The 27,261-nt window shown below is 49.4% G+C and overlaps 1 protein-coding gene and 2 long non-coding RNA genes across 4 annotated transcripts in view; 1 reads left to right on the top strand and 2 right to left on the bottom strand.

Annotated features, from left to right (window-relative positions):
• Nucleotides 1-2,985: 2,985 nt before the first annotated feature.
• On the bottom strand, nucleotides 2,986-11,678 carry LOC132229973 (uncharacterized). Its single transcript, XR_009451772.1, has 3 exons — nucleotides 5,114-11,678; nucleotides 3,602-3,874; nucleotides 2,986-3,119 (listed from the first exon to the last, which is right to left on the bottom strand). It is a non-coding gene; the product is annotated as an uncharacterized LOC132229973 (long non-coding RNA).
• Nucleotides 11,679-13,293: 1,615 nt separating this feature from the next.
• LOC132229974 (uncharacterized) lies at nucleotides 13,294-20,313 on the bottom strand. The gene is made up of 3 exons (XR_009451773.1): nucleotides 20,053-20,313; nucleotides 19,417-19,597; nucleotides 13,294-16,346 (listed from the first exon to the last, which is right to left on the bottom strand). It is a non-coding gene; the product is annotated as an uncharacterized LOC132229974 (long non-coding RNA).
• A 309-nt stretch (nucleotides 20,314-20,622) lies between these two features.
• ADARB1 (adenosine deaminase RNA specific B1) overlaps nucleotides 20,623-27,261 on the top strand; it is a 104,842-nt gene continuing 98,203 nt past the window's right edge. The window contains exon 1 of one of the 2 annotated variants that reach the window (XM_059686690.1): nucleotides 20,623-20,752. The gene's annotated coding sequence lies outside the window, so the exon portion shown is untranslated. The remainder of the gene's footprint in view (nucleotides 20,753-27,261) is intronic. The other variant, XM_059686691.1, reaches the window with a different exon arrangement.

Raw genomic sequence — 27,261 nt, forward strand, 5'->3', positions numbered from 1 at the left:
CTATCCTTCTCCCTTCCTCTCTGTAAAAAAATCAGTTATATATATATATATATATATATATATATATATATATATATATATATATATATATATATATAAAAACCACACCTAAGTACTTCATAGTAAAATCACTGGAAACCAAAGATCAGTAGAAAATCACAATAGCAGCCATAGGAACACAGCACACTGGTCACAGTGATTCAAATAATGGGCTCAAGAAATGGAGCCTCCAGCAGGCAGAAAACCAGCAAGGTCATAGTTGAATTCAACAACAACATCAATCAACCAGATACTCTGGACATCTACTGACTCCCTCAACAGCGGACACACATTTTTCTCAGGCTCACATGGGCCATTCACCAAGGGAGGCCACATTCTGGGCCAAGGACACACCTTAACACATTTAAAAGAAGAGAAATCGTATCATATCTGCTCGCAAAACCACAATGGAGTGAAACTAAAAATCGGTGACAGAAGGATAACTGGAAAAATCCCCAAATACATGGAGATTAAACAACACATTTCTAAAGAACACATGGGTCAAAGAAGATATCCCAAGAGAAATTTTAAAATATTTTTAGATAAATGAAAAGGAAAACACGACGTACCAGAATGTTTGCGACGCAGTGAGAACACTGCTTACAGACACATTTGTAGCCTCGAATGCATATATTAGAAAAGAAGAAAGATCTAAAGTTCAGCGTCTAAGCTTCTGCCTTAGGAAGCTAGAAAAAGAAGAGCAAGTTGTAAATCCAACGCAGGTAGGAAAAAATAAATCATAAAAATTAGAGCAGGAATCAATGATATTGAAAACAGGAAATCAATAGATAAAATCAACAAAACCAAAAGCTATTTCATTAAAAGAGCAATAAAACCAATAAACTTCTATCCAGGCGAACTAGGAATAAAGAGAGGCCACAAATCACTAATCTCAGAAATGAGAAAGGGGACGTTATTACAAATATCACAGTCATCAAAATGATAATAAAAGAATACTGTGAACAATTCTATGCTCACAAACTTGGTATCCTAGGTAAAAAGGACTAATTCCTTGAAAGACATGATCTGCCAAAACCCACACAAGAAGAAATAGACCATTTGAATGGACCTCTAACTATTAAGGAAACCTAATGAAGAATTGATAACCTTCCAAAACAGAAGCACCAGGCCCAGATGGGTCCACTGGTGAATTCTACCAAATATTTAAGGGAAAAAATTATACAAAATTTCTGCAATCTCTTTAAAATAGAGAAGCAGAGGAAATTATTTTTTAATTCATTTGATGAGGCCAACATCACTCTAGTAACAAAACCAAAGACATTACAAGAAAAGGAAACTACAGACCAATATCTCCCACGAACATAGATGCAAAAATCCTCCACAAAAAATTACCAGAGCAAAGCCAACAATGTATAAACTCTCAGTCAACTAGAAATAGAGGAGGACTTCCCCAATTTGATAAAGAATGTCTACAAAAATGCTACAACTGACATCATACTCAATGGTGAGAAATGCAAACCTTTCCCACTAGCATCGGGTACAAGGGAAGGGTGTCCCCCCCTCACTTCCTTTAACATCATACCAGAAGTCTTACCTAATGCAATAAGGTAAGAAAAGGAAACAAAAGGCAGAGAGATTGGGAAAGATGAAATAAAACTGTTTGTGGATGACATGAATGCCTGTTGTAGAAAATCCAAAAGATTAAAAAGCAACAACACCCCGCTGGAGGTAATAAGTAATTATAGGAAGGTTGCAGGATACAAGGTTAATGTTGTGTTTCCCTCCACATCCTGCGTGGTTCAGGGTTCGGGTCTGGAAGAGGAGCCGCACAACAAATGAAAAAGAAAAGACAAGAGATAATTTGGGAATATTGGGGGACCAGGCCGGCGAGTCCAACTCAAGAGGAAGGACTTCCCCTGTGCTCAGGCCTCACCAAGCTTTTTATAGTGAGTGGTAAACAAGGTAGTGGTTACCAAAATTACACTTTTCTTGTGAGTTTCACTTGTTTACACCATGGTTATACTTCCTGCACTTCCTCAGCCCATTAGATTCCCAGATAAGATCTAGGGAGTGTTATAAGGTCAAGCCTAATTATGCTAAGAGGACTGTGCCCTCTAAGCTAGGACTTGTTTGTGACTTTGCCCACAGGTCAGTCCGAGGCTTAACCCTATATCGGCTCCCCACAGGTTAATATACAAATGTCAATTGTTTTCCTATATACCAGCAATGAACAGGTGGGATTTGAAATTAGAAACCCAATACCATTTACATTAGCACCACAAAAATGAAATATTTAGGTATATATCTAACAAAATATGTACAAGATCTATTATGAGGAAAACCACAAAGCTTTGATGAAAAAACAAACAGACAACAAAGAACGAAATAAGTGCAGAAATAGTCCGTATGTGTGTCCTAAGGGACAGGCAACTACAAACATTTTTCAACATGCCACACTCAGGAGATGGGATTCTTATGCGCTAGCGGGTATATTTCAGCCAACTAAAAATGAATTTTAAAACATTATCAAAATAACTAGCAGTGAGCTGTGAATCCGTTTAACCACAGGACGAAGGCCAGAACAAAGTGACTAAATGTGTGAGGATGTTAGGTCATAAATTTCTGACCATAGATAAATCCTAACACTCACAAGGGTTTGGAGCGTAGAGGGGCAAGCAGGTGGGCAGGAGAAAGAGTGTGCTCGTGTCCACATCTGTGTGGCCAGCGGCCCAAAGGCATTATTTGAGGTTAATAAAGCAGGTGATGGGGGTGCAAGGATATTTAAAGTGAAATGTAAGCATGAAGAAAGGTGGGGGAGGGGTGGGGAGGAGAGGGAAGCCAGGAGCCCACACCACACCCCTCTGGGCACCACTCGTGGGGGCGCTCAGCATGCAGAGCTTAAGATGGGAGAATGGACTCTTATAAAGTGCAAACATTAACCACATACATATTAGAAGTAAACCAAATATATCCAAAGTTGTTCTTAAACTATTAGGTGTTTATTTTGCACAAAATGTGATGAGAGTAAGAAATATTGCTGGTATGCATATCATTCCATTCCAGCTGGTCTTTTTGATTTTGTGTCCAAAGCGGTGGTGGTGAAGACTGGTAGCCAGAAGCTGTAACAAAACAAAAAAAACCAAAAAAAAAAAAGAAGCCACTTCCATTATGTGATTGCATAATTTTACTCTCAGAGGAGCTCAATACAATAGAAGCCTAGAGTTGCTTTTATTTCTTTGCTGAAGATTAAGTTTCACAGGCCAACACGAGGCTGGATAGTTAACGCCTAAGATTCTTCTGCAGAATACATTTCAACATTTAAAAACTCCTCAGCCTGAGGAATTGGCCGCCTGCTACAGTAAAACCAGGATCCGGCTTTCTCCATCTGCTTGTGGACTCCCCGCATTCCACTGGGGAGAGAAAGTAAGCCCTTAAAATAGACTCCCATCACTAGATTGACATGTCCTTTTGGTAAGAAATAATTTGCAAGGAAAGTAGTTCCATATTCAATAGCTGCACTTAAAAATTTTATATTTGGGGGGTTACCCATATTAAAAATATGTTGAGTGGAAATAGTTATCAATGATGATGCTAAAGGTACTTTCCTCTGATCAGGATTTCCCATCCAATGTCCTTCAACCTGAAAACAGTTTAGACAGAGGAACGGTTTCTTCTCTTCATTTCTATGTGTCGGCGGCTCTAGGGGCAATAACACACCGTCTTGCCCCCACCCTGTCCATTTTCAGGAAGCGTCCTGCCCATCTGGGCGGGAGTCCGATGCGTCCTGCAGAGAAGGCCATGTGGCAGCCCATCTGGTGAACATTAGCCCAGGGACTTCTTGGTCGAGGTAGCTTTCACATAGTTTTGGTACAAACTGAAAATACAGGATTCAATTACAAAAGAATTTGGAAAAATAAGTGTGGTCAGAGCAAAGTTGTACGGGGATCAAAAAAAAAAAAAAAAAAAAAGAAAGAAAGAAAAGAAACCAGAAAAAAACACATTGGAAGAAAAACAGGAAAATGTGTTTTAAAAATTAAAAGCCATTCAAAGATATGCAATGTTTGCCACAAAAGCGCTTTTTAGAAACAAAATCTTCAAGTCAACCTGAGGATATTTTTTCCAAACCTTTTTCAGAGAGAATGGAAGGGAGGCGGGGAGAGAGAGAGAGGGAAACATAGATGTGAGAGAGACACATCGACTGGGGGTGGGGAGGGAACCCACAACCCAGGTACATGCCCTTGACTGGGAATCGAACCCACAACCCTAGGGTGTGCAGGCTGACGCTCTAACCACCGAGCAACACCGGCCCCGGGGAATCAAGTTCACATTTTTATGATATTTGCATTAATTTTGGTAAAGAACCACATAATTAAATACTTTCAGTAACTGTGATTCTAAAATCATTGTTTCTCTGTTATGCTCACAAAATAATTATACTACTTACATTTGCTCTTTTAAAGGAGAAAAGATGTTATAAATGGTAGGTTTGTGGGTCCAGAAGTGCCCTTGCTGCTTGCTTTCTGTGGCAGAGCGGCAGTGACCCACCCTGTCTAATGACAGGGCCGCTCATGAAGCTATACCTGTCACGGCCACACACAAACTTTCCTTAATCATTTTTTTATTCTAGAAAACATTGCAACTTCTCAAGGGTCAGCATATTCCACGGTTAACTGTTAATGCACACAGATGCCAGCTGCTGCTTCACAGACCCCGTCATCCTGCCTGGGCCGCGCTCTGGGGGCAACTCCCAGCCTCCTTGTGGCCAGTGGCCCGGGACCAAGTTCTAGCCAACAAACTGTGGGAGCAGGATGCTCCCAGGGGCCCTCGCCTCCCCGCTCTCTTCCTCGCAGCCACAGCTGGTGGGAAGGGAGGCAGCCCAGCGACCTGCAAAGTCCCTTGGAAGATGGCAGCTTGGTCCCTGAATGGCTGAGTGGGGAAGGGACCCTCTGTGCTACTCAGGCCCTCCCACGGCCCTCACCCTGCTGCCCAGCAGATGAACCCCTTTCAAGGACCACACTGGTCATGTGTTTGAGCCAATGAAGCACTGTTGTGACTACTGGTTGGAGCATTTAGCCCACCCCACACGCCCAGTCAATTGTAAGAGTTCCTTTACCTCTTTGTCCTGAGATCTTGCTGAGCATTTCTGGGTTTTCTGTTCACCTCATGGTACCAGCTTCTGCTCTGTGACTGGAACTCTCTAGAAGCGTCGTCCTCAGACACTGGGCTTGTGTTCTCAGCACTGCGTTGTGGTCATTGTCCTCCCAGCAGCCATCGTTGAGGCTCAGCTCACACTCGCTGTTTTCCCTCCGTCCTGGGCTAGAGCTCCCGCTATGACCTGCTCCTGCACATCCAGCACATTCCATCCCCAGGATGCCCGAGCGCCCGGCAGGCGCTCCCTGCGGCCGAGCGACCAGACTCCAGACAGGTGTGCTCAGAGGAGAGCCTCTAATTAACTGCAGACTCTTCCAGCAAAGGGAGCTGGCAAGGCCTTTCCTTCCAGAAGGCTCGGCGCGCTGGCAGAGCTCCGAGCAGGAGCCAGGGCAGGATCCAGACTGCAGAGGGTCGGCTGTTCCACGTTTTCCAGAGACCTGAGACCTAAGAAATGGAACACGGAGTCTGCTCACGCCATGGGAGGCACCTTTTCCACGCTTGCTGCATGAGCTACACATCTTCATGGCAAACAGTAGAATTAATAAACAAAAAGAAGAAGACACTCATAACACCATCCCACAGAAAATGCCTCATATGCCTGTCTCTATCTGAGCACAGATAACTCTGCACGTTGTGCTATATGAGTGTGTAATATACCATCTGTCCTATGGATTTTTCGTTTAACAATGACATCACTAGCAGTTTTCAAGGTCAGTAAATGGAGAGTTGCGTAGACTGACGTGGTTTGAAGAAATACAATTTACTGACTAATTCTTCATTGTTGACCATGAAGAATTAAGTTGTTCAGATTTTAGCTTTTGTCAGAAAGCTGTGAAAATACGGCTGTGCTTATATTTGGGGGCATATCTCATATCCTCAGGACAAATTCTAAGAATTTGGACTCGTTTTTAAGGTTTCTGGTAGGTGACATTCAAGTATCCCACAGAGACAAGCGACAAAAGCGCCCATGTCCCCGAAGTGTCCTCCCCCCATGACATTCTTTTTAGTATTTGCTAATCTGGTGCCTAAAGCTGGTGCCTGGTTACTCCTTTAATTTTACCATTTTATAGCTAAGTTGGCTGGTTTTCATGGTAATTGACCACTTGCTGTTTGTGCCTGAGTGGAGGGCTGCGTGGCATCTCTGTACCTAAATCTACTTATCCGAGAGTGGGAACCGTAATCATGGCAACCTCGTGGGTTGTGTTGAGGATCAAATATGCAAATATATGTAAAGTATGTACTTCTATTAGCATCTGGCACATAGTAAGCACTATGGAAACGTTATCGTAGAGTCTGGTCTTAATTTAATTAAGGTATATGGTTGTTTCACTCCATTCAATCACAAATTCATATTTTATGAGCTCCTCTTGAAAGTCTTCAAGTCATCAGTTCCAAATAGGCTACCCTGGACACAACTGGAACCTACTGGGTACAACTGGAGTTTGCATTTTGATAGCTGTTCCTCCCATGGCGAGACCCTGGACCTGGATTGTGGGTGGAGGAGGGGACACTCTGAGCTGCAGGTGGGTGAGTCCTTGGGGACTAGCGGCCTCGTGGTAGGAAAATGGTTGGCAAAGATGGTGCCCCGAGGAGGGGGAAACCTAGAAGAGAGCTGGAGCCCTCCAGAGACTGTCCATTAAACAAAGAAACATGCTTTGGGCGCCAACTTGGCTCCCCAGCCTGGATGGTAATAGGCCAGAGCCTTGAGCATAACCAAACAGGCGGGTGTCCAGGAGCCTTAATGCAGCCACAGCCCATCGACCGAGGTGGACACAGGCCACTCTAGGAGTTGTTAGGTTGTAGAATTTTGCTCAATTTGTCATCTTAAAGCGATGAGCTCAACTCACACGGAGCGGGCAGGAGTTCCCACACTGTCGGATTCCGAGTGAGCACGCCCTGTCCGCCTGCCAGCCACTGCTGGCAAGTCCAGAGGAAGTGGCGTCAGGTCCTCAGGTTGTGCTGTTTGCAGAGGAAAGAACTGGAAACTATGGACAAGCCCTTACAGGACAGGAAGCGTCTCTGTGTGGGGACCAGGGAGAGGACGCAGCTCCCAGCACAGCACCCCTGCTGGCCACCCCCGCAGCCCCCTCTCTCTGCCCTGACCTCATCCGTGCACCCCTTTGCTTCTCCTACAGCCACTCCCATGGGACCTCATCACGCTGCAGTGGTAACTCAGGTTTGCTGCCTACACCTCTCCATGGAACTCCTGGCTGGCACACCTGTATTCTCGGGGCTCTCCAGAGAAACAGAACTAACAGCTGTATACATAGGGAGAGATTTATCATAAGGCCTTAGCTCACGGGATGATGGAAGCTCACACACGTCAGGGCCTGCAGGCTGAGTCAGCAGGCTGGAGACTCAAGAGAGCTGAAGGTTTCGTTCCAGCTGAAGGCAGGAAAAAGCCAGTGTCTCCATTCAAAGGCCAGCAGGCAGAAGAGTCCTTTCTCACTTGGGGGAGGTCAGTCTTTTTGCCATCCTCAAACCTTCACCTGATCAGTTGAGGCCCACCGTCTGGGGAGGGCAATCTGCTTACTCTGTCTACCTGTGTAAATGTTAATCTCACCAGAAACACCCTCGAACACAGACCCAGAGAGATGCTGAACCAAATATCTGAGCCAAATATCAAGTTGACGGGTGAAATTAACCATCACAGCTCCTGAGTGGAGGATGAGCATCAGCGCCTGCCAGTTTGGGAGTGCAGAGGGGAGGGTCCTCCCCCGTCTGGACAGAAGCTGTGAGGAGCCAGCTGACCCAGAAGCTAGCCTCTGAACCTTCAGAGCTCAGGGTGGCCCCCAGGGAGGGTCCCAACCGCAGGGAGTGGCTGGAAGCCACTTTCTTAAGTCGTGTGCCTGCTGCTTACGCACTATGCAGCGTCCTACCCTCCCGAGCAGGTGAAACCAGGGGGTGAGGGTGAGCAGAGCCTCCTGACTAGGGTTCCAGGATAGGAATGGATGAACGTGAGGGCAGGGAGGAAGGAGAATTCTACAGGGTCACTGTCAGCGAGGCTGACAGGAAGGCAGTGCAGGAAGGGGAGCCATGCCTGTCCCTTCTTCATTCACAGCTTGCCAGTGGGTCATGGTGAGGGCACAGTGCTCAGGAAGTGCCGTGAGCCTAGCGGACCCTCAGTCAGCGGGAAAGGGCACCTGTCGGACCTGCCCCAGGGAGTCCTTCTCGACAATGTGGGGGTCCTGAGCCCCTGGGAGAGGTGGGGGAGGCGCCGCATTGAAACTGGCCAGTGGGGCAGCGCCCAGGCCTCTGGGAAAGGACGCTGCTGCAGAGCTGAGCATGTGGGGGAACTCCAGGAGCAGAGGGCGGTGCGAGGGAACCCTGACTCCAGGTGCAGCTGCAGAGGCAGGAGTAGCGGCCGCCACGCTGGCATCCTGGACTACGGGCCCAGCAGCCACCACACCACAGTGGTGTCGGCGCCCGCCCTTCCATAACCAGATGCCGTCAACCTAAGGGCCCTGCTGGTTTTATTGAGCCAGAGCCACCGTGATGGGGAGGGTATTTTTAGACTATTTTCTGCCGAGTGGCTCGAGCAGGATTAGCATAACCGGGCATGAAAAGCCCACACCGCACCCAGCAAGGCCGGGCAGGACCGGCTCCCACGCGCCGAGGGGCTGTTAAGGAAGCCCCCCAGCCCAGATTTAAGTCCCCCACTCCCATCTCTTCAATAACCGGGATCTCACATTAGTCGTGAGAGGCCAACAGAACAGAAAGGCACCTCTCTGCGAAAAAGGAAGACAAAGCCTGAGAGCTGACACACGGGGCAGAGGCTGCTCCGTTTGTCGGCGTTTATCTCTCTTCCTGCACCTTCTGGCTTCTTCTATTCGTGGAAGGACAGAATGGAGCCGCAGCAGAATGAAAGGAAACGCAGGGCCAACGGGAGGGCGGTCTCGGCAGATCCTGAAATAAAAATGGTTTTCCCACAAAGCCTTTGCTTGTCAGAGATACGAACCAGAGATATTTCCAGGCGCTATTAATGCACGGGGCCCCAATTTGTGGATTGCCACCGGCTTCTGCCCCTCCTCCACCCGAACCATCTGGGTGCGTGGCTCCCTCCTTTTAAATCCTTTTTTTTAAGAATAATGACTTGGTTGTTCTCTATAGGAGGGGCGTGTGCACGTGTAGAGTCCACCAATTCCAAAAGTTATCGAAGAGAAAGCGATAAGGAACCAAAAAATTCACTGCCAATGGCACAGCCAGAGAAACTCCTGTGTCTGTCCGGTGAGGCAGGCCCACACCCGCCACTGAAGGAAGAATGACCGGCTCATGGAGGAGGTGGAAGGCAGAGGGAGAGGCAGGTAGGATTTTCTTTGACTATAACAGGAGAAAAAGGCATGGAGTGAATTTGAGGACTGCTAAATGGTACATAAATAAATCTTTGTCACAAGAAATAGCTTCTGAATGATCCCTCAAAGATAGTCATCAGACACTGAAAATAAGGCTCTGTGTTGGGACCAGCCCTCCCTTCGGCACAACATGCCTGGTCAGGTGCACGAACAGACAGACCCGGGAGAGAAGAGCAAGCCGGAAACTGGCCCAGGTATGCAGGGAAGTCAGTGTTTGATCAGGGTGGCATTTCCGGGGTTCATGTTCAGGGAGGTCCACACCCAGGGGGGCCCATCCTCAGGGGTGTCTGTGCTCAGGAGGACCCTGCTTGCAATTTTAATGCTCTGTGGTTACTGCCTTGAAAGTTTAGTAATTTCATTGCTGAATTTGTGTTTTGAAGATGGAGCATGTTCTGGGCTTGGAGCCTGGCCTCGAAAGTGGCCACATCTCTCATCACCCGCCCACCCGCACTCAGTGACCACTGCCACCTCTGCTCTATCAGAGGCCTGAACACAGGGTGGGAAGCCGTGGAGATGAGCACGTGGACCGGAATACTACGTGGTAGAGTGGGATCCCTGGTGCCTATGAGGGTCTGCATTTGCCTTGTAAATATTCCCATGCCCCAGGGATCATGACAGAGAAAGAGTAGACGAGAGGGAGGAAAGAAAGGAGGGCGGGCGGGAGAGAGACTTCGAAAGAAATGAAAGGGCTTTTGTCCTGCATTTTGAACAAGGTGCCAACATTTTCATTTTTCACTGGGCCTGCATATTATATAGCTGGCCTGCGTCTCATGAATTATACAATATGTGATATTCTTCTAGGGTTTGCTCTTTAATGAACATTGAGACGTCAGCCAGACCCCAAAAGAAAAGTCCTGTATTACCTTCCTCTTGTGGTTTCCTGGGGTCCCTGCACCATCTGTTCCACCCCCCCATTAGCTCAGTCATGTGGGCACAGCAAGAGTGTCATCTGCAACCCTGTGTCACAGTCCTGGCCGATGCAATGAGACAAGAAAAAGAAAAGGGAGCACACAGAATGGAGAGGAGGAACTCTGTGTCTGTTCATGAACAACACAGCTGTAGACGTCGATATAGAAAATCCCTCAAAACCCACAAAAAGCAGTGGAATTAGTAACTGAACATAGAGAAGGCTAAGGTACACCAACATGCAAAACCAATCTCGCTTATAAATGCTAGCAAGGCACAAGAGGAAAGTTAAATTTAAAAACACCGTTTACAGGAGCAGCAAAAAACATAAGGTATGTGGGAATGAGTTTAACAAAAAGATGTAAGATGTAAGACTTCTACTCCGAAAACGCCAAAGAATGCTGCCAAGAGAAAGGAAAGCAGTAAATGAACAGAGATACGTGCCACGACCATGGGGGGAAGACTCAGCACCTTTTAGCGTCTTTCTCCCCAAAATAACCTCCTGATCAATGCCTCCCTCATCAAAATCCCAGCAGGCTTTTTTTGTAGAAATTGAGGAGCTGATTCTAAAAGTGTGACGGAGACACAAAGGGCCCCGAGGAGCCCCAACGGAGCTGACAAAGAGCCTCTGGGACTGACAGCAGCGCTGGCTGCGAAGCTGCAGGAATCAAGGCAGCCACGAGAACAACAGGTGAGGGGACAGAATGGAGTCCAGAAATAGACCCACCACAGGTCAGAGATGTCAAGAATGGCTTCCTCTTGGCTTGACTTAAAAAAGGGTTTTCTGGGGCTGAGGGTAGCTGCTGTAATGTGATCAGGATTCTGGTTATACAGTGTATATATCTGTCACAAGTTATCCAGCTAGGCCACTGAGGTACTTGCTTTTTACCATAGGTAAACTGTCTGCCAATGCAATCTATATAAAACCCTAATATGCAAATAGACCGAATGGCAGAACAACTGAACAACTGAACAACCAAATAACCAGTTGCTATGAAGTGTGCTGACCAAAAGAGGGTGTACGTGGAACATGGCAGGCATTGGCCGTGGTGGGATGGTGGAGCAGGTGAGCCAGACCAAGGTGGGGCGCCAGTTGCTGTCATTGGGACGAGCCTCTGGTGGTTACTGAAAATTCTTTGCTCCCATGCGTTGCAGTCCTGCCGGGCATTCACACCTGCTGCCAATGCCGGCCCCACTTACACCCACTGCTGGTGTCTGGTGCCGGCCCTGATCGCTTGGCGCCATCAGCGGGTGTGAGCGGTGGCTGCTGGCCTCGATTGCCCCTCAGGGCTTCTCTACCTCCCCCTGCTCCTGAGGGGCGATCGAGGCAGCAGCCTCTGTGTTGGGGTCCAACCCCAGCAGGTCCAGGGGTCCCCAAAGGTGTGGACGGAGTCAGCGAAGAAGGAATGACACGGAGACAGCGTTCAGTTGATCAGCAGCCTAGCCAGGATCTCTAGCCAGGATCTCCAGCCAAGTTCTGTTGTTTATTGTCTTGTTACATCTGTATTTATACCAGTTGATTTTAATCCTGTCAATTTCTATTCCAAAGGTTAGGACGTTTCTTATCTCCATTCCAGGGAGTAAAGATTATGTAGCTTAATCGTGACTGTTTGTAGTTAAAGTGATTAACTACCTGCCTGGCACTTAGTTAAGGGGTTTTATCCCCTCCCTAACTTCAGGGAAAAATCCCTACCTGGGGAAACAACCTTTCTCGGAGAGGCGACCTTGGTTAAAACACATAGCGCCAAGAAGGTGAGCAAACATATTAAGAATAGTATGCCATATACGTCAGGTCCCTTGAAACATACACTGGGCAGATGTTTCTTCCCTGCAGCGACTGTGTCAAGCAGCAAGGATGGACCGGCTTCCGGCACCTCCGCTCACACCCGCTTATGGCGCCAGCCCCAATCACTCCACGCTGTCAGCATGTGTGAGCAGGGCCAGTGCCTTCAGTGTGTGGGAGTGGCGGCAGTAGGAGCGGGGCTGTCAGCAGATAGGGGACTGGGGGGCCGTGGCAGGATGGGCCAGGTGGGAGTGCAGAGGATGGGCTGAGACCCGCCCCTGTGCCCACCACAGTCCTTCAAGGTGCACGAATTCGTGCACTGGGCCCCTAGTCCTATATAATAAAAGGCTAATATGCAAATCAACTGAACAGCAGAATGATTGGTCACTATTATGCGCACTGACCACCAGGGGGAAGTTGTTCAGTGCATTCCCACAGGGGGAGCGCCTCTTGGCCAAAAGCCTTGAGCTGGGCTCACAGTTGGCAAGTACAGCAGTGGTGGCGGAAGCCTCTCCCGCCTCCACGGCAGTGCTAAGGATGTCCTACTGCAGGACTGCAAGAGGGTGCAGGCCGGGCTGAGGAACCCCCCACCCTGAGTGCACAAATTTTGTGCATCAGGCCTCTAAGTGGATTAGAGGGTCTGATGGGCTGGGGTATGATGCCCATCAGACATTGCTGAGAAACAGAGGTGGGGGAAGCCTCTCTGGTAAACTTGCTTCAGGCTCTTTTTTGGGTGAAACATGAACTATCTGTTATTTTAACTCTAGAGGCCTGGTGAGCAAAATTTGTGCACTGGAAGGGGGTGTCCCTCAGCCCAACCCGCACCCTCTCCAATCTGGGACCCCTCAGGGGATGTCCGACTGCCACAGGGATCGGGTCTAACCTGGCAGTCGGACATCCCTCTCACAATCTGGGACTGCTGGCTCCCAATTGCTCACCTGTCTGCCTGCCTGATTGCCCCTAACCGCTTCTGCCTGCCAGCCTGATCACCACCTAACCACTCCCCTGCCCGCCTGATCAATGCCTAACCACTCCCCTGCTGACCCAGTCGCCCCCAACTGCCCTCCCCTGCAGGCCTGGTCCCCCCCAACTGCCCTCCCCTGCCGGCCTGGTCCCCCCCAACTGCCCTCCTCTGTTGGCCTGATTGCCCACAACTGCCCTCCCCTGCTAGCCATCTTGTGGCTGTGGGCACCTCCATCTTTGAGGGCATGGCAGTCAATTAGCATATTCCCTCCTTATTGGCTGTGGGCGCTGCCATCTTTGAGGGCAAGGCAGTCAATTAGCATATTCCCTCCTTATTGGCTGTGGGCGCCACCATCTTTGAGGGTGGGGCAGTCAATTAGCATATTCCCTCCTTATTGGCTATGGGCGCCACCATCTTTGTGATGGCATGAGGGTCAATTAGCATATTCCCTCTTTATTAGATAGGATGTTAGCAAGTTTCTGTTACTTTCTAGAAAGGTTTTTTTAAATAACTAAGCTCAGATCCTTCCGTCAATCAACCGGTTGTGATGGAGGCTGACACGCTAATGGGAGTGAGCCAAGCTGGGCACCTTCACTTACACTTACCAGCCTGATGGGTGCTGAGAGTTTCTTGAAACAGCCTGTTAAACTATCTCCACTCATAACATGAGTGCCCAGTGCCCGCCACCCACGTGCTTAGGGCAATGCAGTGAGAGGGCGGACTGTCCCAGTTCCCCCTCCTCTTCTCCCTTCCTCCTGGGGGACAGGCTGTGACCTGAGGCCTGGAATCCTCGCCGAGAAGCTGCCCTGGCACCCCGTTACAGGATGGTGGGCATGCCTGCTGCCCTCCTGCAAAGCCGCCTGTGGAATATGGATTAAATGCTGATCATGAAACACCGAAATGAAATACACGTTGGGCTCGGGAAAGCCGTCGTGGTGCACTCAGCCAGCTCCTGCTCCGGGAACCGGGACAGGGGGCCTCACCCCGCACCCACAGACTGAATGGGCAACCAAGATACTATAAGGCAGTCAAGGAAAAAATATGTTCTTCCATTTTGGGAAATAGTCGAAGCTTTTATATTCCACCAAAAATAGAAGTGGAATTCTAGAAAGCAAGACGAGCTGGGCTTATGCATGTCTGCCATTCAGACAAACCCGCATAGACTATGATGCTCTCATCCTTCTGGAATGTGTGCCTGGGTTTTCCTGAGGTCCTGGACCCTGGACATAAGGGAGTCTGGGACCTGCTCTGGGCCTGCGCCAGCTCAGCCACCCGGACCCCCTCCAGGCCCTCATGTTCTCCGTCCCCCCTCCCCCCACGCTGTGTCCTGGCCTGGATCCAAATGGGCTGCAGTGACCCCACACCCTCACTGATGAGTTCTCCCCGGCCAGTACCCCCTAGGGGACAATGACAAACATGAGATTCTTCCCCGAGACTTTTTTGTCACTTGAACCTTCCCCCGAGAAGAGACTTGCTTCTCTCACGTGCTCCAGTTCCCTCCACTGCTTGCCTTGAGCAGAGTGGGGCTCCTGGAGGGGTGCTGGGAGGATCACGGGACCCCCAGGAGCACCGGGCACACAGGCCTCAGAGGCACAGGGGGTAGGGGGATGCCAGGCCCTAGGCCAGTGATGGCGAACCTATGACACACATGTCAGAGGTGACACGCGAACTCATTTTTTTGGTTGATTTTTCTTTGTTACATGGCATTTAAATATATAAAATAAATATCAAAAATATAAGTCTTTGTTTTACTATGGTTGCAAATATCAAAAAATTTCTGTATGTGACACGGCACCAGAGTTAAGTTATGGTTTTTCAAAATGCTGACACGCCGAGCTCAAAAGGTTCGCCATCACTGCCCTAGGCAGTGGTTCGGAGGCCATCTCTCTGGGGCGTTCTGCCACCCAAATAAGCCCCCTCCCTGAGCACGCACCGGTGCACGAGGCCTTACGGAGTCTCTCTGGGTCTTGGATGAGGAGAATGTGGAGCACAGGGCTTTGGCCAACCAGCTCGAGACGGCAAACAGCCCATCTGCTCAGTGAGCCAAACCCCCATGTTCCCGCACACTGTTTAGTTCTTATGCCAAGACTACAGTGTTACCAGTCTTGACAACTTATCAAGGGGGACTTCCCCCTGCCTGATGTTTGTCTTGCCAATCTTTCTTCTTCTTTTAAAATTTACTTTTTAAAATATATGTACTATGCTACTTGACTTACCGAAAGGTTATATGTAAATATACGTAACTTACGAAGCATCACATGTGACCTCTGCCTGCTCAGGACTGAGGCTGTCTTCAGTAACTTTGGTCTGCAGGCTCTTCCCCCACCCAGTCCCCCACTGTCTGCCTGCTGGAGGAGGTCTCCCCCTGAAACTGCTGATCACTCCCTTACTTGTGAATGCATTATGTGTGCAGATGTCTGTATATGTATGTGTACATATATACTAGTGCATGTGTACACACAATAAACTATATATGTAGACATAATAATAAATACATATGTTGTAGGTGTATGTGTGCCTACTTTCTTGTGCTTACTTTTCCTTGTTTCTAGGCTCTACCAAATGGCTTGTGTTTCAGCCAAAATTTTATTTCCAAGACTCACCCTTGTTGGGCGTTGCCACAGTTGAGTCACTGACTGTCAGTCACCATTTCATAATGTGTACAGTGCGTGGATTTAGCCCGACGCGTTTCCTCTTTCCCCAGTAAATGGGTAGTTGGATATTGGGAACACGGCCATTGCACACGGCTGCTGTCTGTCTCCTGATCACACGCGGAAGTCTTTTCCCCAGGTGCGTGTTTAGGATCTCTCTCTAGTGAGGTACACACATATTCAATTTTGAGACAAGTGTTTTCCAAAGTGGTTGCAAATGAAGCCGCTCCCACTGGCAACGTTTAAGGATTCTGCTGACCCACAACCTCTCCAACACTTGATACCGTCAGTCTTTTAAATTTTACCAACCCACTACCGGGTGTAAAATAGTGGTACTGCGATCCACACCTGCATTTCCCCTTACTGATGAGGTTGAACATCTTTTCATGTGCTTATTGGCCATTTGTGTTTCCTCTGCTGTTTGAGTCTTTTGTCCATTTTCCATTAACTTGTTTGCCTTTTCTAACCTGATACATAGTTCTTCACATATCCTAGATACAAATCCTCTGAAAGTCGTATGGATTGCCAACATCTTCTCCCTATTTGTTGTGTGAACTTTTACTTTAATACATCTTATAATGAACAGATGTTCTTAAGTTTAATGTAATCAAATTTATCAGTCTTACCTCATGTGGTTAGCACTTTTTGTCCCTTAAGAAATCTTCCTTCCCCAAGGTCATAAAGATATTCACCAATATTTTAAAAGTTTAAAAGTTTTGTCTTCCTTAGTTCATCTGGACTGAGTCCTGAGCAGGGTACACACCTAATTCCATTTTCCCTCCAAATGGAGAAACAAGTGTCCTGCTATCACATACTGAAGCGGTTCCTTTCCCTACTGGTCTGCAGTGCCTCATCTGTCACATATAGAAAAATGTGTGGTCTGTTTCTGGCCTTTCTGCTGTGTCGTTAGTCAGTGTGTCCATCCTTGAGCCAATAACAAATGGCTTGACTTACTACAACTAAAAGTTTGTCTTGATTTTTGCGGGTGCAAGTCCCATGCCCTCTTTTTCCTTAGGGGTGTCTTGGCTCTTCTAGGCCATTTGCCTTCCTGTTATATATTTCAGAACCAGTCAACTTGAATAAAAATTCCTGTTGGAATGTTGGTCAGAATTCCATCGACTCTTTAGGTAATTTTAGGGAGAGATGACATCTGTGGCCCTGAGGCCTTTTTATCTATTCAAATACCGTGCCTCTACATTCTCCTGCTCTCTCAGTCATTTAAAAAAAATATTTTCTCCTTAATGATCATACACTTCTTTTGTTAGATGTATTCTTCCTAACTCATGCTTTTGTTGCTATTGTAAACAGGATCATTTTTCTAAATTACATGTTGTTTGTTCTTGATGTGTAGGGGTGTGTGTGTGTGTGTGTGTGTGTGTGTGTGTGTTGATTTTATACTCAGTCATCTTGCTAGATTTTTATTAAATCTAACAAATTAGCTCTAGATTACTTTTAATTTTCTGCATATGTAATCCTATTACCTGTGACTTTTTCTTTTTCCCCTCCCAATCTTGGTACATTTTATCCCGTTGCTGTTGGTGCTCTGTTGTTTAGGCTCCATTGCAATGCTGAACATACTTCTTCTGTTCCCGATGTCAAGGGGATGTTCCTAACATTTCACCATTGGTGTGGTGTTTGCTGTAGGTGTTTATAGGCACCCTTGATCAGGTTAGGAAGTTCCCTTCTATTCCTGGTTTCCTAAGAGCTTGCTTTTCTCAACATGAGTGGTGCTGGGTGGTCTTCAAAACTTTTTTTGCATCTGCTGATGATTACACAGGTGTTTTTTGATCTCCTGATGCAGTGATTCACACTCATAGATTTTTAAGTGTTAAAACAGAATTCTATTCTTGGGTAAATCCAACCTGGTCATATATCCTTGTTATCATTTTATGTATTACTTGAATTTGGTTTGCTTCATGTTCTGTTTAGGATTTTTAAAAAGATTTATATAGGTTTATGAGAGTATATGTCTTTTCCCTTCGGTTATGTTAACCTCACAATATATGATGGGGAGTGTTTGCTCTTTCAGTCAATCCTGTCCCCAGCACTCCACAGGATTTATCAAAGTCACCATGACCTCTGCGTTGCCACATCCAATAGATTGTCTGTCTTCACTTTATTTAGACTTCTATCATTTTACTGACTTATCTTTTCTTCTTGAAACACCCCTTCCCGTTGGGCCCTTTGCACCTTCCTGGGTTCTCTTGGTCTCTTCTGCTCGCTCCCCATGTGTTCCGCTCTAATGGTTGGTGTTCTCCAGGTCTGGGTCCAAGTTCTCCTCTTTCCTCTCTCCTATGTAGGTGATTGCTTCTGTTTTCATGGCTCTCAAGTGTGCGTTGCCAGCATCTTTCTCTTCCCTGGACACCAATCATTCACATTCCGCTCTCTTCCTAACACAGCCATCGGATACTGATGGGCATCACAAACTCAGCACAGCCAGAAGGGTCTCCCTGCTTCTCCCCAGTCGTCTCTCACTCTTCTCCCACCTTGTTATGTCACTTCCTACACATGCAGCCAGAATGCTGGGCGAGTCTTGATCCTTCCCTCTCTACACCCCTTCACCCAGTCTATCACTACGTCTTATTGAGTCTGTTTCCAAAAACACCCTAACTCTTTCCACTTCCATGTTACCACCTGATCTAAGCTATCAGCACCTCACCTCAGCAGGCGCATTAGCTTTAGAGCAGACTCTGGTGAGGTGTAACAAGCCACCAGCATGTAGGGCCTGGTCACATCACATCTCTTCTACTGCTGCTGGGGAGAGGATGAGACAGCTCCGACTGAAGGGCAGTCCCTGAGTTAAATACTGTAATACTAAATGAGGGCCAGTCAAAGATGGCCACAGGGTGGGTCATGTGTCCCTTTGCGACTTGCTTTGGGCCAAAGGGACCTTGGTAAACATGGTGCAGAGGTTGGAAAAGCCCTGTGCACAGAGCTTTGCCACCATGAGAACAACCCGGCCAGCCTGCTGATGGTGGGTGACTCATGGCCCATCCGAGGATGTCCCAGGAGTCTTCACTTTTACTTACTTGTCAACTAGTGGCCCTTTGATACTGGAGCTGGCGGTTGGCCCTCAGGCAGGGTCAAGGGCTTGCTTGTTCACTGGCTGACCGCAAAGACAGGTTTTTCCTTTCCCTCAGACAGCAACCTGAAGCAGGTGACTGGCCTGTTGCAACACTTTCCCCTGTGGTTAATTTATGCTCTGGATCACTGAGCTTCTCTGTCATGTTCAAATGTCACACAACTCCTGAATAAGAGAAGCTAACACTGATGGCATGCTGACCACGTCCCGGGCTCTACACTGGGCTCTCTACCTGTGTGTGTCTCCTCTTCTCCATCTCACACACGAGGAAACAGTCAGGGGTCCTGAGAGATGCCTAAGCCCCCTCAGTTGAGAATTGGCTGCAGCTGGACTTGATTTTGGAGTCTAGCCTGTGCCCCCCCTGCCCCCACCCGGCACTAGGCTAGCCAGGCCCTACCCACTCTCTCCATCCCCTGTAAAAACGAATAAAGGAAACCTCATTAAAATCGGGGTGGGGAAGCTCTGAAGGGGGAGCTCTCATGTACCATACTCACTGACATCTGCAGACTCCAGCAGGAAGAAGTTACCTTGTCCTTCCCGGCCATGTGTCTGGGTGGTTTGAGTGCCGACCTGTGAACCAGGAGGTCATGGTTCAATTCCCAGTCAGGGCTCATGCCTGGGTTACAGGCTTGATCCCTACTGTGGGGCATGGAGGAGGCAGCCGATCAATAATGCTCTCTCATCACTGATGTTTCTATCCCTCTTTCCCTGAAATTAATAAAAATATATTTTAAAAAATGTAATTAAAAAAATAAAAATAAAAAAAGCACATTTGACCACAGAGGCAGGAGGAAGGTTTTCTCCTGGCCCAACAACAGCCCAGCCAACGAAAGATCACTACTCTCAGCCAATGAGAAGCCACCTTGGCTGTCCTCGAATGGACTTTCGCTCATAACTGCCCCTCCCAGCTTCCTCCTTTTTCTCTATAAAGTAACACTCCCCTCCTTTGTTCTCTGGACTTGCCTATTGTGCCTGGGAATTTGCAGTCTCGAGCTGCAACACCTCTGCTATTCCCGAATAAACTCATTTTCCCTGGCAAGGTAAGTGGCAATTTTATTTTTAAGGTTGACATCCTTGAGTTCTCCTAGTAAAGCACCAAAAAACGAACCGCTCACGCCTTATTACAGGACCCGTGTTCAAGAACTCTAGTTTTCCTTATTAACCTTTATGTTCCGTCTGAATAGAATTGCAGTCTTGAGTTATCCTGGTCCTCGGAAGTGCATTTCCACATATGCTCGTCGCAGGTACACGTTTCTAGGTCTAACCGTGCACCATGGATGCAGGAGTAAGTCTATCGCATGCACCGTAAAAAGGCTTTCAAATGCCTTTACTGTCGGAACCAACCAGTGCAATAACCACCTTCACTTCGGACATTTGGGCTGGCCTCTGCTGTCACCGAAAGTGCTTCACTGAAACAGGGGACCCCGGTTTCCTAATGCACACCCAGGGCTGGTGGACCGGCCGGAATGCGTTAGAACGCCCGATCCCAGCGGGCCCGGCGGAGATCTCCGTCCCGAGCCCTCCGCCCCCGCCCGAGGCCCCGCAGCCCCGTGGGGCACCCCCTCCCCGCCCCCGCCCCGGCTGGCGCTCGGGGTCGTCCTCGGACTGAGAGCGGAGCTCGGCTCGGCGCCCGCGCACGTCCTACGTCACGGCGTCGCCCCCGGCGTGCGCGCGGCGGGGAGCGGGGGGCGGAGCCGGCGCCGAGGGCGGGGGCGGGGGCGGGGGCGGAGGCAGCGGCCTGTCAGGCCCGCACGGGGGCGCGCTCGGGGCCGCGCCAGGCCACGGCCCGCGCGCCGCAGCCCAGGGCAGCCGAGCGCTGCGAGCCCCGGCGAGGCGCGCCGACCGGAGCGGCGGGCGGCGGAGGTGAGGCGGGGGCGGCGAGGGTCTGACACCGCCGGCGGACGCCCGCCGCGGGAGCCGCGTGTGTGTCAGCGCCGCTGGGCGGATGGGGAGGCCGGGCCGGGTGTGGGGCTCCGGGGAGACCCGGTGCCACCGGCGGGGGGTCGGAGGGGCTGCGGGCCGGGCTGCCCGCGGAGGTAGGCTGCGCCCGGACGGCCCGGTCTCCTCCCGGGGCGCCGGTCTGCGCGGATGCTCTGCGCCGCCCAAGAGGAGGCTGCGCCTGGGGTGGAGGGGAGACTGCGCCTCGGGACGAGGCTGCGCCCCCGGAATGGAGGGGAGACTGCGCCCTGGGAGGCGGCGGTGCCCGAGGGGCGGGGGCCTACATCCCCGGGTGAGGCTGCGCCCGGGGCGAAGCTGCTCCCGGGGAGGGGAGCCTGTCGCGGGGACAGCCCCGTCCCCACCCTGCGAGCGCCGCGTCGGCGCCGAGGCTCTGTCCCGGGGAGGACGCCTTCGCGCGGGGATGCGGCTGCGCTCCGGGGCCAGGCTGCGCCCCAGGATGAGGATGCGCCCCCAGGACGAGACTGCGCAGAGGTTGGCCCCGCGTCCGCCGTGTCCCCGCGGGACGCCCTGCGCCGCGGGGCGGGGAGCGGGCCCCGGGCGAGGGGCCGCCGAGTCGGGGGTGAGGCTGCGCGCTCCGAGGGCGCGGTGTCCGCGGGATGCCCTGCGCCGCGGGCGCCGGTGGGGAAGTTCCCGCGGTGCCGGACGCCGGGAGCGCACCGGAGGCATCTGGGGCGTCCCGGGGCCCGGGGTGACTTCTGATGCGTTCGCATCTGCAATAGGAGAAGCACCGGGCGGTGGAGGGTCCGAGGGAAGGGGTCCATGGAGCCCCGATGTACGCATCGGTTACCCTGAAATGTGTCCCCGCCCCGGGCTGTCCGGGGGAGACGTCTCCCGCACCACTCTGCTCGGCTCGCAGGGAGTATTTTTAGCCAGCCCGTGCTGGTTTTCCGTATGATAACGGCGTTTTATTTCCTCCTCACCCAGACCGATGAAGGTTAGCCTTCCATTCTCCAAGCGCCTATAACGAAAAGTGGGCTGGCGTCACACCTGCTTCTGGACGCTTAGTGCTCCCGTTAAGGTGATCAACCTGTCGTTAAGTTTTGGGAATAGAATTATTTAAATAGGAATATTTAAACATTTTCGTTCCCTCTTAAATTTACCCGTATGTATTATACCTTTGGGAGATGCCACCCAGAGCTGCATGTCCCCAAACACTGGGCTGTCTTCAGCTCAGTTCCGGGGCAGTGCTTTCCCCTCTGCCTGCTGAGGGCTCCCCAGAGAGGACAGGGAGGAGGCGAAAGGGTCGGTGATGCTGCTCTGCCCTGGGGAAGAGAATTAGCCGCCCCTCTGTGCAGGGCCCTTCCAGAGGGCTCGGTCCTCTCTCAGGGGCACCCCCAACGGTGGGTGGCGTGGTAAATAGGCGATGAGAGCTCTGAGCTGGGTGCCCCATTCTGTCCCGAGGTGCAGGCCAAGGGCTCAGCACGAGCTTGGAAAGGAGTGCCTTGGCTTTGAGTAATGCCTGTTAGATACCAGAGGGTTCCCGAGACAACACCTTCAGCGACCTCCTCAACCAATTTGAAGATACAGTTGAAAGGGAAGAGAGGAGGCCTTGCTGCAGGGGGCAGAGGGGAAGAGAAAACTGGTCCAGCTCTGGGAAATGCATGACGCGCGTCTTGAGGTGCGATGTGCCCAGGAAGTCAGTCCTGGGAGTGATGAGAGAATTAGCTAATGACATCATCGGCAAAAACTTCTGGGCGCACAGGCTCATTCGTTCCTTTGTGAACTTACATGCTGTAATAGCAGTTCAACTGCTTTTCGATTTTGGGAAGAAGAAAATTCTTTAGGCTGACATTTGTCTGTGAGTAAAACAAATGTAGTTCATTCTTATCCATAATATTTACCAAGTACTATGCTGTCTGTGCGCTAGGCCCTCCCTGTTTTCAGCAGGGGACACAGTGAAGGACAAGCTAGGCAGAGATTTTAAAAAGCTCCAAAGCTGGCAGTGTGTTTTATTAATCACTTTTGTAGCATCACAGTTTAAAAATAAAATTTATAATTTTAGTTATAAATTTTTTAAATGTCTAGCATTAATTTTTTTGCAGATTTAAAAATATAAGTATGCACACAGTACATTCTAAAGGTACAAAGAAAAAAGACAAGGAAACCTCCTTCCACCCCATACCCAGTAGCTCAGCTTCCTCCACCTGCTGTGATTGTGTATTCTTCCCGCAATAGTCAAAATAGTGTACACACAGTCGTACATGTGTTTCAATATCGTTTTCAGTGTTTGCTATAATAGACAGCGCCACAGTGAACATTTTATGCATAGCTGCAAGCAAAGCCTGGTAATCACTTTTTATTAATCATCAAAATTCCTTAGCTATAAGGCTTATTAAGAGCTGGGTTATATCCCCTTGGATGTTGTGACAAGCCTTGTCAGTACTTAGAACCAAATCATGTTGTTTAAATAGGTAGCAGATCACTAGAACGTACACTTTGGAGTTTAATAGGTGAACTTACCAACTTATTAAAAACTTGAAGAAAATTGATAAGTTTTAGTGTGAAACTGAGAAGAGCTTAGAGAGGTCCAATTTTATTGGAAAACTTGATGGTTTTGTTTTGGTTTTTTTTGGCGGGGGGGTTGGTGTTAACTTCCTAAAATGCAAATTTCCAAATCTATAATTTGTGATAGAAATGGTGATTTAAAAAAACACACACCCTTTTAAAAATATGTTTATAATATGTGAGGTAGGAAAGGCCATGGTGAGAATTTCACTTACACATTGTATGTTGGAGTCATTATGATTCCCTTGTTCCTTGAGTGACTGTTCTTGGCCATGTTCCTTTCATGTGGAGTGTGGAGAGGGGACGTGCAGTGACGAGCAGGTCTTCCCGTGGCCTTGCTGCAGAGCTCACGATTGGGCCCGGACTATGGGTACCATCACCTCTTTGTGTGCTCTGTGAGTGCGCTGGCTGATCTCCACCGGGGCCTGTGCAAGGTGTTCTAGGAGGGTACAAAGAAAGCCCGCTTTGGCTTTAGGTTTCCGTCCTTGTGATAGGATGAAGCTGAAGATAAGCAGGGAAGGGGTGGAAGGAGCTCGGAGGTGCCTGCCTGCCTCTAGGTTGGTTTTGTCTCACTTTCGGGTCACCCCACAGGTATTTACCAGGTATTGTTCTGGACCCTGGAGGCGTGGGAGCTTGCACAGCAAGAATAGTTCCTGCCCTCATGGGGTTCACATTATAAGGAGGGAACATAAAGTCCTAAGTGCCAGGCTGGGCAGTGTGTGTGGGATCTGAGGGGGAGCCCAAAGGATGGAGGGAGCTGGGTGCTGCCCCTGCAGCCGCATTCGGGCAGCAGGAACTCTGGAGTCAAAGCTTTGTGTCCAACCGATTGTACTGCGCTGGTGACAACCCCGTGTTTGGGGAAATGCAGCTCTGGGTGGCATCTTTCAAAGGTATAATACATATGGGTACGGCGCAGGGAGGTCACTGGCAGGAAGTGCCCCTGGGGCACCGAGGGCTGAGGTGAGGAATTTAGATGTTCACCTACCTCAATGTGATAGGAAACCTTGGGAGGGCTGCCTTCCTCCCTCCTTCTCTTCTTCCTTCTCTTCCTCCTTCCTTCCCTCCCTTCCTTCCTAGTTGGCTTAGAGAATTTTGAATGAGGGAGTGACATGATCTGATTTATCTTTACAGAGAATCATTCTGACTGTTACATAGCTAACATTCGTGAGGAGCTTAAGCACTTTGCATATATTAATGCAATTCTCATAAAAGTCCAAAAAGTAGGCGTTATTGTCTTCTGTGGGTAAAACTAGGCAGAGAGAGGCCACAAATAAGTGGCAAAGGCAGGACCTCACTGAGCACCTGTTTCCGAGGCCCTTCCCCCCTGCCTGCCACAGGCGGGAGGGGAACAACAAGGATATCCGTGACGGCGACCACTCAGCGCTCAGACCAGGGCAGAGTTGGCCAGATCCGATGCCACCATCAGTAAGTTGCAGCATTACTGTTTGTACTATTAGCAGGAAAGTGTTGCCAATTAGACTGGCATGTGCTTTCTTATCACTTAGCTTTTCCTCTACTCACTGCAAGTACAAACTTTTCAAGTCAGACGACTCTTGTGCTTCCATAAAAGAGGAAAAAGTGAGTGAAGTAAAATAAAATAATTCTAAATGTCTTCATGTTTAGAACCCAGTTCTTCCAAGTCAGCCTTTGCTGTGGTGCCGCGCTGCCTGCGGTGCTGTCCGCTGTGCTGTCACTGAGCGTTTCTGAGACAGCAGCACTGTTGTCCCTGGGGTGTCGTCCCAGCTGCCAGGCCCAGTCAGCAAGTCTGCATGCTTTCTCGTTCTTGCTGTCAGGTGTTAAGGGAAGGTTTCCGGTCCTGAAGGGACTTGCTGACCGACTCGCTGACAGTTACGCTGTCCTGTCATACCTCCAAGAGGAGCAGCTGAGTTGAGTGTGCGGGTGCAGAGCCGTGTGACACACCTCCAATTCCAGGCACTCCTTTTTCCCAGGAGTTAGGATGTGGGGCACGCCCTTAGCACTGAGGAATGTGGCCTGTTTAGCCGGCAGGCCCATCAGGATGGCCAATAGACTCTGTGAGAAGGAGCATTCCAGAACGACCCCAGGGTTGTTGGCGGCACAGCTGCCTGGCCAGAGGTGGGGAAGTCTGTGGAGATGAGGAGCGAGGAGTGCAGGAGGTTCACACTTGGGAGGCCGTTCCTCAGCTGTCCCTGCAGACCAGAGCTGGGGTGTGCAGGCGGCTCCTCGTCCCACCCCGTGCCAGATGTGTGATTTTGAGCAGGCTGCGTAATCTTTCTGGGCTTTGGCTTTCTTGCCTGTGAATTAGGAGGAAGACTAGCAGCCTGTGTCCCAGGGTGGCTGGGTGCATAAACTGAGCTCATGTAAAGTGCCCCAAATGTACCTCAGCAGCAGGACTAAAGAGGGTTTACTTTGCTTGTTACTTCTGTGCTTAGTCACTGAGTGCAGGTGCTTGGATAATTGCAGGTTGACTTCAAGAATATGTAAGTGTGGCCGTGATTTGCTTATCTCAGGTGCTTGAAACCACAGACTGAGCAGTGGGTGTAGAGACTGGAGAGCAGGAGGACGAGGACTGAGCCTAGGGCCTTTGGCCAGGAGTCCACAAGACAGAGGATCTAGCAATACCCACTGAAAGGGGTCTGTAGAAGGAGGAGGAAACCTGGAGGGTAGTGGCCTGGAACAGGGCTGAGGGCTGGGTAGTTCCGGCCCTTTCAGTGAAGGATTGCTTGGGTTTGATGAGAGGCAGATGGCCTTGTGGTGGGGAGAGGGGGTGGGAGTGAGGAAGCAAGAACATCCAGTAGACAGGACTCTACAAGTTTGGCTGAGAAGGGACAGAGTAATGGGACAGTAGCTGGGGGGGTGGGGGGGGGACTCAGGAGTTTTTTTATTTTTTAAATGAGAGTGTTTATAGCATGTTTATGGGCTAATAGGAACACTCCCGTAGAGGAGGACAAATATACAGTGGGGCCTTGACTTACGAGTTTAATTCGTTCCATGATGGAGCTCGTAACTCAAATTACTCGTATGTCAAATCTTAAAGTGAACGAGCGAGACACGTGATGCTGGGCTGATGTTGTGGCGTTCACTGTGATGTTCGCTGCCTCAACTAGCGGTGGGGTATCTGAAGCTGGCTCGGAACCCGAATTTTAGCTCGCTACTCAAAGCAAAAAATCAGCCGAGAGAGACGGCTCGTATCCTGAAAAACTCATTAGTCGGGACACTCGTAAGTCAAGGCCCCACTGTATAATACTAGAGGCCCAGTGTTGAGCGTCTGCCCCCTGGTGGTCAGTGCGTGTCATAGCAACCAGTTGTTCTGCTGTTTGGTTGATTTGCATATTAGCCTTTTATTATATAGGATGCTGGGAAAGAGGGTAATTGAAGAGCAAAGTCCTTGAGAAGGTGAGAGGGCACAGCTAGAGGAGCAGGGACATGCAGCCCCAGGAGCCAGGCAGGACTTCGCTAACACCTGGGCAGCTTGATTCACTTAGGATCTAAAATGAAAATAATGTGTCTCAGTCAGGAAGCTGGGCATTGTGCTCTAGGATTTGGGATCTAGTGTCTTCTTAGTTTATGGTGCTCAACATGCCTTGGGGCACTCTTACAGAAAGATACATGTGGAAATGGCATTTTTTTTAATTAAAAAAAATTCATGTGTCCCTAACAGTATTATTAACTTAATTAGACGTTGTCACCTTTACTCACCAAATTTGGTACTGCTCAGAGGACTAGCAAGAATTGTGCTTAATTTGTCTTAAGGATCTGGCAGGAAATGCCAGTGTTGCATCCTTGACAACTCCCCCACCCCCGGGGGAGGCCAGGGATGAGCGAGCACCTAGGGGGCAGCAGCATTCACTGCAAGTTGTCTGTTGAAATTATAAAATACCTTCCTTGCATGTCGGTTTGCATTGTTTGTGGTCATTTGATTTTTTTAG

This window comes from Myotis daubentonii, chromosome 3 (genome assembly GCF_963259705.1).
Source record: "Myotis daubentonii chromosome 3, mMyoDau2.1, whole genome shotgun sequence".
Lineage (NCBI taxonomy): Eukaryota > Metazoa > Chordata > Mammalia > Chiroptera > Vespertilionidae > Myotis > Myotis daubentonii.